This window comes from Carya illinoinensis, chromosome 6 (assembly GCF_018687715.1).
Source record: "Carya illinoinensis cultivar Pawnee chromosome 6, C.illinoinensisPawnee_v1, whole genome shotgun sequence".
NCBI classification, from domain to species: Eukaryota; Viridiplantae; Streptophyta; class Magnoliopsida; order Fagales; family Juglandaceae; genus Carya; species Carya illinoinensis.
In genome coordinates, this window is record NC_056757.1 from 34,118,094 (window position 1) to 34,129,526 (window position 11,433).

Here is an 11,433-nt window from a genome sequence, read left to right on the forward strand (position 1 = left end):
GACCTGAGTTCTGTTTTACCACAATAATAAAATGGCTGAGCAATTCTCTTCCACTAATGTTCCAGACATGAATCAGGAACCCTTGACGTATCAATCATCAATCTTCTCTCCTGAGGCCGTCAATACCATGATAGGAGCAGTGAACCGTTTTTCTAGTAAGGCTGATTCTGAGATTATTGCAGAATCAAGAATGCTCAGTAGTCAATATGCTGCCTCTGTTACGATCTTGTCTCGAAGGTTAATGGCGAGGGTGAGTGAGATTGATTATCTTAACATGCAAATATCTGAGTTACGACAGAAACTTGCTAATAAGGATAGTGAGAATAAAATGCTAAAGCAAGAAAACCAAGAGTTGAAAAAATTTGCAGATTGGTATGCTCATGATCTGCAACCACGAATAGAGGAGCTGGAACGAGAAAGGGTTCAGATATAAGGTCAACATCGGCAGATAACAGCAGAGGTTCATCGTTTACTAGAAAAATAGGGACAATCTACTGTTAATCTCGCTGGGTTAGTAAGAAAACTTTTGACAATGTGTGTCCAGCATATCTTGTATTTCTTTTGACTAAATAAGATTTGAAGAGACAATAGTTTGTCTTATTCTTTATGCTATCTCTATAAAATCGGTCCTGAAGTTCATCTAATTCGCATCAAGTTTTCATCTCATCTCTATAACTCATCTGCATTCCTTCAGCATTCTCGTTTTAAGCCTTCTATTCTTTTCTCAATGGCTCATTCTTCTAACATTTCTCTAGATCCATCCATGAGGCATTCTGCATCTCAACCTCCTGTCCTTTCTGCAGCTGCCATTGGTGCCATGTTGCAGCAAGAAAATAATAATTTGACTAATAAGTCAAATTCTGATGCTATTTATGACTTGGTGAGTCTTGGGACTCGCTACTCTTCCTCTATTGTTGCTTTTTCTCAGCGGCTACAAGCCAAAAATCATGAAGTTGAAAAGCTCAAAGAATAAATTGTTGTACTTCAACGAATTGTTCAAGAGTCTCACACAAGGGAAGGAATCATTCGGCAGAAGAATAAACAGTTGAAATCTTTATTAGATTCTTCATTCTGCTTGCCGGTTCCCATGGATAAGAATGACATGATATTGTTTGAAGAGAATGAGCGTCTCAAACATGAGGCTAAGAATCTCAAGTTTATGTAAAAGTATTTAAAAAATCTATCTCTATTTTTATTGACTCTAGTCTATCTTTTAAGAGATATTCATAGCATGCATCATACCTATTTCTCTTCTGATCATACATAATCTATCTTCTAGTAAAAGCTTTGTGAAAATATCTGCTAACTGATCGTGTGTGTTTGTGAATTCTAGTACTATATCGCCTTTCTGCACATGATCTCGAAGAAAATGATATCTTATTTCAATATGCTTAGTTCTAGAATGTTGTATTGGGTTCTTTGAAAGATTTATAGCACTTGTATTATCACATTTGATTGGAATGTGATTATACTTGAGTTTAAAATTTTCAAGTTGTTGCTTCATGTAGAAAACTTGAGCACAACAACTACCCGCAGCAACATATTCTGCCTTAGCAGTAGATAGTGCAACAGAATTTTGTTTTTTACTAAACCAGGAAACTAATGCATGACCTAAGAAATGGCATGCTCCACTAGTACTTTTTCGATATATTTTACAGCCAGCATAATCTGCATCTGTGTAGCTGATTAGATCGAAAGATGTGTGCTTAGGGTACCATAATCCTAGGTTAATTGTACCACTAAGATATCTAAGAATGCGCTTAACTGCAATTAAATGTGATTCTTTTGGAAATGATTGAAAGCGTGCACATAAGCACACACTAAACATAATATTTGGTCTACTGGCTGTTAAATATAATAAGCTACCAATCATACCTCGATATATTTTCGAGTCAACTGGCTTACCGGATTCATCTTTATCAAGTTTAGTTGATGGGCTCATTGGTGTTCCAATTTCCTTAGCATTTTCCATCCCAAACTTCTTCAGTAATTCCTTAATATATTTTGATTGATTGATGAATGTCCCACTTTTTACTTGCTTAATTTGCAATCCGAGAAAGAATGTAAGTTCTCCCATCATGCTCATCTCAAATTCTTCCTGCATAGTCTTAGCAAAAACTTGACACATATTTTCATTAGTAGCACCGAATATTATATCATCAACATAAATTTGAATCAAAAGAATATCATCATTTTCATATTTAATAAAAAGAGTTGTGTCGATTTTTCCTCTTGAAAAACCTTTTTCAATCAAGAAACCACTAAGTCTTTCGTACCAAGCTCTAGGAGCTTGTTTAAGTCCATATAGTGCTTTTGTGAGTTTGAAAACATGATTTGGGGAAATATGATTTTCAAAACCTGGAGGTTGCTCAACATATATCTCTTCATTTATAAAATCATTTAAGAAAGCACTTTTAACATCCATTTGAAAAAGTTTGAAATCTTTATAACAAGCATATGCAAGTAGCATTCGAATAGCTTCTAATCTTGCGACTGGTGCATATGTCTCATCATAATCGATTCCTTCTTCTTGATTAAAACCTTGGGCTACAAGTCGAGCCTTATTTCTAGTTATGACTCCGGACTCATCTTTCTTATTTCTAAAAACTCATTTTGTTCCAATAATAGTATGATTTTTGGGTCTAGGAACAAGTGTCCAAACATCATTTCTTTCAAATTGATTCAACTCTTCTTGCATAGCTAGAATCCAAGATTCATCAAGAAGTGCGTCATCAATATTTTTGGGTTCAATTTGAGATAGAAAAGCAGTATGATTGCAAATATTTCTAAGAGATGATCGAGTACTTACACCTTGTGAAGGTTCTCCCAAAATTTGTTCCACTGGATGATCTTTCACAAATTTTCACTGTTTGGTTGCATCTTGTATTAAATTTTGATGATCTTTCCTGATGGCTCCATGTTGAACTTCCTCTATTGTTTTCTCTTTGTTGAGATTGAGACTTTCCGTGTTATTTATACCTCATGTTTCTTCATCAATAGATTTCTTGGAGAGTGGAGAATTAGATTCATCAAATATTACATGCATAGATTCTTGTACAGTCAAAGTCTTTTTATTGAATACTCTATAAGCTTTACTATTAGTAGAATACCCGAGAAAGATACCTTCATCAGATTTTGCATCAAACTTGCCTAAATTATCCCTGTCATTCAAAATAAAACATTTGCATCCAAATATATGAAAGTAACCAATGTTGGGCTTTTTCTCATTCTAAAGCTCATAGGAGGTTTTATCTAACTTAGACCTTAGCATAACTCTATTTATAACATAACATGTAGTACTTACCGCTTCGACCCAAAAATAACTAGGCAAGTTGTTCTCATTGAGCATTGTTCTTGCCATCTCTTGAAGAGATCTATTTCTCCTCTCTACCACCCCATTTTGTTGAGGAGTTCGAGGAGCAGAAAAATTATGCACAAAACCATTTTCATCACAAAAAGTTTCAATATTTTTATTAACAAACTCTTTTCCCCTATCACTTCGGATACTTGAAATAGTATAGCCCTTTTCATTTTGAATTCTCTTGCATAACTTGGTAAAGCCATTATGTGCCTCATCTTTATGAGCAAGAAAGATGACCTAAGTATATCTAAAGAAATCATCAACAATAACAAATGCATAATATTTTCCTCCTAGACTTGCAACTCTATTTGGTCCAAAAAGATCCATGTGTATCAGTTGTAATGGTCTAGTAGTGGAAATATGTTTCTTAGTTTTAAAAGAAATTTTTGTTTGTTTATCAAATTGACATGCATCACAAATTTTGTCTTTAAGAAAATTTGTTTTTGGTAAATCTCTCACAAGATCATTTTTTGAAAGTTTGGAAATAAGTTCCATGTTGGCATGACCTAATCTTCTATGCCATAACCAACTAGTTTCATTTTGAGCAGAAAAGCAAATAGCATCTTGTGAGGTAATTTCTTCAAAATCAATTGTATAAACATTATTGTTTCTAAAAGCAATAAAATAAATATTACAATCATGATCATTCAAAATAATACACTTATCCATTTTGAAAGTAACTGTAAATCCTTTATCACATAATTGACTTATACTCAAAAGATTATGTTTTAGACCTTCAACAAGTAGAACATCTTCAATTATGAGAGAAGATTCATTACCAATTTTACCTATTCCCACGATCTTCCCTTTAGAGTTGTCTCCAAATGTCACGTGTCCTTCTTCTTTAGATCTAAGATAAAAGAACTTAGTCTTGTCTCCCGTCATGTGTCTTGAACATCCACTATCTAAAAACCATTTGTTTTTACTTGTGGAAGACTTCATGCATACCTATAAAAACAATTAAAATGATTTTTCTTGGTACCCAAGTTCTTTGGGTCCTTTATTTATTAGTATTAGAAGAAACAAGATTTTTAAGTACCCATATGGCCCTAATAGTCATTGTATGATTTCTTCTAATAGGACAAGTATGATAATTATGACCATTTCTATTACAAAAATTGCAAATAGCATGTGACATATATGAAAAACTTGAATGATTATAATAATATCCTTTTTTGACAAAATTATTTTTATGAAAAGAATTTTAAATATTAGTCTTTGATGTAGAATGATTATCAAAGAAATTTTTATAAGGTTTGTATTTTTGTTTTGGCATATATCCCAAACCTGCCTTGTCAAAAACACATCTTTGACTACTAAGAAGTTTTTCAAAATTTCTTTTTCCATTCATAAAGTTTTCAACAATATTTTCTAAATCGGTTTTTTTCTTATTCAATTCAAGATTTTCATCTTTCAAAATGATACTTTCTTTTCTTAAAATTTCAATTTCGTTTGTTAAAGAAGAATTTTTCTTTTTCAAAGCAGTATACTTGATACCCAATTTTTCAAATTCCTCATATACCTCTTCTAAAATATTTTGCAATTCTTCATATGGAGGATTTTCAATATTATCAAGATTTGTTACCTCAATGTCATCTTTAGCCATAAGACAAAGATTTGCTGATTCTCCATTGCTTGCTTCACTATCTGAACTACTTGAATCATCATCCCATGTAGCTTTCATTGCTTTCTTGCCCTTGTTCCGATCTTTCTTTAGCAGAGGACAATCTGGTTTGATATGACCAGGTTTATTGCATTTATAACAAATTAAAGTGTCATTTTTACCTGAATCTTTCTTGAAAAACTTTTTGAAAGATTTCCTTGGAAGAGTTCTATTTTTCTTCAAGAACCTCTGAATTCTTCTTGTTATCATCGCAACTTCTTCATCTTTATCTTTATTTTCCTCATCTTCATCACTTTCACTTTCATGAGGAACAACTTTAAGTGCTAAGCTCTTCTTTGGCTTTCCTTCTTCTTCTCCTCTTTTCAATGTGTACTCATGGGTGATAAGTGATCCGATGAGTTCATTGATTTCGAGCTTCTTGAGGTCTTTAGCTTCAAGAATCGCTATCACTTTTGATTCCCAGCGTTTTGGTAGAGAGTTGATAATTTTTCATACTATCTCCACCTTGGAATAAATTTTGCCAAGAGCTGTCAAGCTGTTTATGATGTTAGTAAAACGAGTGTGCATACTAGAAATAGATTCATCATCATTCATCTTAAACATTTCATATTCATGAGTAAGAATATAAATTTTTGATTTCTTGACTTGCGAAGTTCCTTCATAAGTAACTTCCAAGTTATCCCAAATTTCTTTTACCGCAGCACAAGTTATTATTCTATTAAACTCATTTCTATTGAGAGCATTAAATATTAAATTCATAGCAGTTAAATTCAAAGTATAAAGTCTATCGTCTTCACGATCAAACTCTTCTTCTTTCTTTTTGACCTTTACTCCATCAACCACTTTTGTTGGAATATAAGGTCCATTTACAATACATTTCCAGATTTCTCTACCTTGAGTTTGAAGAAATATTCTCATTCTAACTTTCCAGAATGAGTAATTATCTCCACAAAAGAGTGGAGGCCGACTGCTAGATTGACCTTCACCAAATGAAGCTGCAATGTTAGCCATAAGATCTTAACTCAAAAGATAGTTAATTTTATAGTAGAGCTCTTAGCTCTGATACCAATTGTTGCCCAGATGACTAACACAAGAGGGGGGTGAATTGAGTTGTATTAAAAAAATAACAATTATAAATCAAATATATAATATAAAATATAAACAAAATATAAAATAACAATAAATATAACGAGTAAGGGTAATAGAGAAGCAAACTCAGTATGTTAACGAGATTCGGCCCCACTGCCTATGTCCTCGCCTCAAGCTACCCCTTGAGGATTCCCAAATTCACTATTCAATCTCCTTCAGGTGGAGATAGAAACCTATTACACCTTTGAACAACACCGCTACAAAGGATCCGTGTAGAACACCCTCTACACTTGCAATCACCTTACACGTGGTGATTCAACTATTCCCCGTGTAGAATACTTTCTACACACACAAGGGTTATACACATCCTTTTTCTGATACAAGAGCTGATAGTGGGTAGGTTATCAGAAAACACTCCTCAATGAGTGAAATAAGAACAATACAGCGCAAACTATATCTCTCAAAATGAACAAGGATTAAGGCTCAATGCTTAGAGAAGAGAGAATGAAAGCTTTGAATGAATGTTGTATGCTCTTGGTGTTGTAAATATGAAGCTCTCAAATGATCTATTTATAGGCATATGAGACTTCATATTTAAATTTAAAAAGATTCACATGTCAAAGACAACATCATTCATTTTTTCAAAAAATTCAAATAAAAGGTTCTTCATTTTCAATTGTCAAAGAAAACATCATTCATTTTTCAAAAACTTCAAACCTAATCTTTTACTTTTGGCATATGACAAAAGGAGCACACTTTCCTTTTTCAAAAAATTCAAACCTAATCTTTTACTTTTTGCATATGACAAAAGGAGCACACTTTACTTTTCAAATTTTTCAAACAAAATCATTTACCTTTTGTATAAGTCTAAAAAAGCATCAATCACTTTTGAAAATATTCAAATAAAACATGCACATGTAAAAGATGACAATCAATCATCTTTAATATTTTCAAAGGTCAACCCTTTAATCAAGGCATGTACATGCAAAAGATGACAATCAATCATCTTTCAAAATTTTCAAATTTAATTTTCAAAAATATTCATGCACATGTGGAAAATGTATTTTAATGCTTTATGATAAAATATTAATTTTGAGCATTAATCCTAATTTTGAATTTTAAGAGATTTACAACATTATTCTATGACTTTAATGTGAACTTGTTTCCTTCTTGTTCATGCTTGGTTCTTTAATGTGCTTGATTCCATTGTGTGAACAACTTGAGCTTAAAACTCCTTTATTCTTTGAATTCATTTGTTATCATCAAAATCCATATGTAGATTTATAATCACATAAAACTTGAAACCTTGGGTTCAATAATAATATTATTAGATAATTAGAGACTATTTATTATATTTGACATGTAAAGTTATCACTAATACTATATTATAAAATGATGAGAATTGTACGTATAATAAGAAAATAGATGATAAATAAATTTTTCATAAAAAATTGTTACATAGTTCTAGAATATAGATATATAACACTTTTATCACATTATAGAATAGCGTATTGTTAAAAATTAATATTTATATATAATTTTAATAATATGATGAATTCCTGTTACCTGATCTTTGCGGTGGAAAATACAAAAATGGCAAAGATCGATATAACCCTTACAACAATAATTTAAATTAATTGTGTTCTTATAAAATAAGTTTTAAAATAGTTATACTATTTTACAAAAAAAAATATGGTTTTTTTTTTCCTAAATTGAAATGTTAGAGAATTGGAGGGATAAAAAAAAATCTCTAATCAATATATAAAAATGGCAAATACCCGTTAATATAATTTTTAAAAAAATATGTACTGCTCAAAAAATATCGTGGCAAAGCATGCACTTAGGAGTGATATCGGTATGGTCCAAGAAGGTTTTGCAGATCAGACCGGATTTATTCGATCCAAGGTATTCCCACCCTGACCTGGACTGAATAGACATTGGGACCGGTCTGGTCCTATCTCGGCCGGTCTGTTCAGTCCTCCACAATGCCAAATGGGCCAATGGCCCAATATGTATCTTATGTTTTTTTCGGCCCAACAGTGAAAATTCTATGTGGCTCAATGTGGGTGTTTTCGGCCCACTGAGATTTATCTAATTTTAAGTCAAAAAATACCAAAAAAGAACTTGAAAGAAAAAATATTTAAAATAATCATAAAAGAAAAATTATCTATACAATAAATGATTAAATTTGAATAAACTGTTTTAGTTAAAAAAAATTTTAAGTTTTCTAATTTCTATATCCATCCAGATTCCAAACAACTTAAATAAAGTTATCAAACTTATGATCTTATCAATCATGAATCATGATTCTTAGAATCATAGACAATAAAATTTAAAAAAAAATAGAGATAAAGAAATTAAAGTAATCCCTAATCAAGTAATTAGTAAGCAACTAACCATGAAATTAAAGCATCCATATTTCAAAATCCGAATAAAAAATGAAAAAAAAAAGAGTAAAAGCAACTAGCCAAGTCCACAACTCCAACTCCAAGAGTCCGAATAAAATGAAAAATAAGTTAAAAAACCAAAAAAGGTAAAGCAAATGATACAAAAATTATTACAATTTACAATTCATGCATCTAGGCTTCTAGCCATAATCCTATCTATTGATAAAGTGATATTACAAATTACAAATAACTGAATAATAACTAATACAAATAACTAAATTACTAATACTTGATCTTCAAACGGCAAACATTGCTTGATCTCCTCAAAGCTTTCATCACCAAATGAAATGCTACTGCCATATAGCTACTAATAAATTAATAAAATGAAATGCCACATTTTTGGTTAATGCCAAATAAGGATACAAAAGTTCAACGAGAGACAGATTAGACAATACAAAAGTAAAACAAAATTCGACAGGTCACAATTCAAAAAAGTAATATAAGAGATTCAAGAAAACAATTCAAGTTCTCACCTCATGAATTTGCATTGGATGTAGACATTGTATTTGACGCCTCCATAGATACTTCACCCTCCCGAGCAAGTGCTATACAATAAAGAAAAAACAAAATAAATTATATAAATTTACATAACATATAGATCATGAAAGTTATAAAATGAAGTAAATAAGAAACATACTCATATCTAACTGTCTTTCACAATCCTCCACCTCATCCATTAAAGTTCTAAGATTGATTGGAGCAGACGAAGAACGAAATCAATTTTGTGCACAAATGAGACTCTCAACCATTATTGGAGATAAACTATTTCGAAAAAGATCAAGGACACGACCCATTGCGCTAAAGTAAGATTCAAAGGCAACTGTAAAAACTGGTATTGCAAGCACGTTGTGTGTAATTTTTGAAAGTACGCAATATCTAAATGAATTAACCTTCCACCAAATTAGAATGTCAAAACTTCCATTTTCTACCTCACACTTTTTATCTAGGTATCTATCAACCTCTAACTTGCTTTCAAGAGAGTCCTCTGACTGTAACCGTTACTTAAATATGGTCTTTCTTTGTGCACAGACATTCACGTCTCCACTTGCGTCATCTTCATATGTAGGATTTACATCTTCACATTGGAAATTTGTAGCCTGTTGTTATTGTTGTAAAGAATTATTCCCTTCTTCATGTTCAAGGTATGCTTCATACATGTGAGTTAAAGTATTCTTCATTGAAAAACTCAAATTAACCACTCTTGTGGTATCATGGGCATACATCCATTCCAATTCAAAGTTAAGATATCACATCTTATACTGACGATCAAGAAGAATCCAACAAAAAATAACATATTCATATTATCCATGTTGCTCCAATATTTGTGAAATTTTTTCTTCATATTTGTGGTCATTAATTCCACCACGGGACTTTGATTTTGACACTCCAAATTAATCGCATCAAATATTGCACATAACTCCAGAAAAAATGAGTTGCAAGTTACATATCGACTCTCTGAAAAGCGTAAAGGTGCATCATGAAATAGCTTAAGAAACCTTACAAACAACCTTACCTTCTCCCAAACCATATTAATGGGAGGCCCTAACTTCTTTGACGTTCTCATATTCCCCACATGCTCTACATCATCATCATCATCGTCTCCAATACTAGTAAGATACCCCGAATCTTCTTCTTCCAACCGTTCAAAAGTTTTTTGAAATTTTGACACCCTCTCTAACATAAGATAGGTGGAGTTCCACCTAGTTTGTACATCTAAACAAATGCCATTTTTGTATGTAATATCTTTCAACTATACACATTTCTTAAATATACTCCACCTTTGAGGTGAGGATTTCACATATTTCATAACATCTCTCACCTTTACAGTAGACTCATCAAATTTTTTCAACCCTTTATGGACGATTACGTTTAAGATGTGGGCCCAACATTAAACATGCAAGAATTCGTGTTCCAAAACAGTGTCTTTCCTATACTTAGTTTTTTTTTTTTTTTTTTTAAAATAAGAAACCGCTCCATTATTAAAACTTGCATTATCAAGTGTGATAGTAAGATATTTCGGTCGCCTCCAGTCATGCAAGCACATCTCTATGGACCTACGAAGTGTATCACCATTGTGATTCTCAACCAATCAAAAAGAAAGAATCCTCTTGTGTAGATTCCAGTCATCATCAATAAAGTATGCAGTTAGACACATATAGTTGAGGTTTTGCACGGATGTTCATGTATCCGTAGTGAGGAAAATTCGTTGCCATTGAAGAGCACTTCTCAACTTATTTTTTTTCTCTCATATACACATTAAAGCAATCATTCTCAATCGTAAGATGGAATAGAATCATTACCCATTTAAGGCAAACAATAAGTATAAATTTCTTGAAACCCTCAATTTCAACAAACCTAAAGGACAACTCATCAAGATTATCATCTCTGCTAAGGCTTGTCTGCAATCCTCAACTTTAAATGTTATGGGCATAAGTTCTCCACTACCACTTCCTCCCTCCTCCTTCCAAGCTAGAGTAGTTTTTGACTTATCCATCCTATTAAAATAACATTTCTTATATTATTTCTCAATATGATACTTCATGAACTTTGTATTGTTGGTGTTCATATCACATGCATACAAAACATCACAATAATTATATTTAGCCCTAGTTTTACTTGGATCACCATTTGGTATTCTTGTAAAGTAATCACAAACCATTCTCCTAGATCTGACACTCACACTCGGTTTAATACTAGTACTTACATTGAGTGGGAGTGGAGGAGTGCCTTGATCCCGTGTAGGCATGGTTGACTCTACATCATCTGTAGTAGAGTCTTGTGGATTAATTTCTAGAATAGGGTTTATCTACAAAAACAATGCATCAAGTCATCAACAATTTGATTTTAACAAAAAATAAGAATAGCAAGAACTTAAATAAATATATCATACAAAATCACAGATCAATTTAATC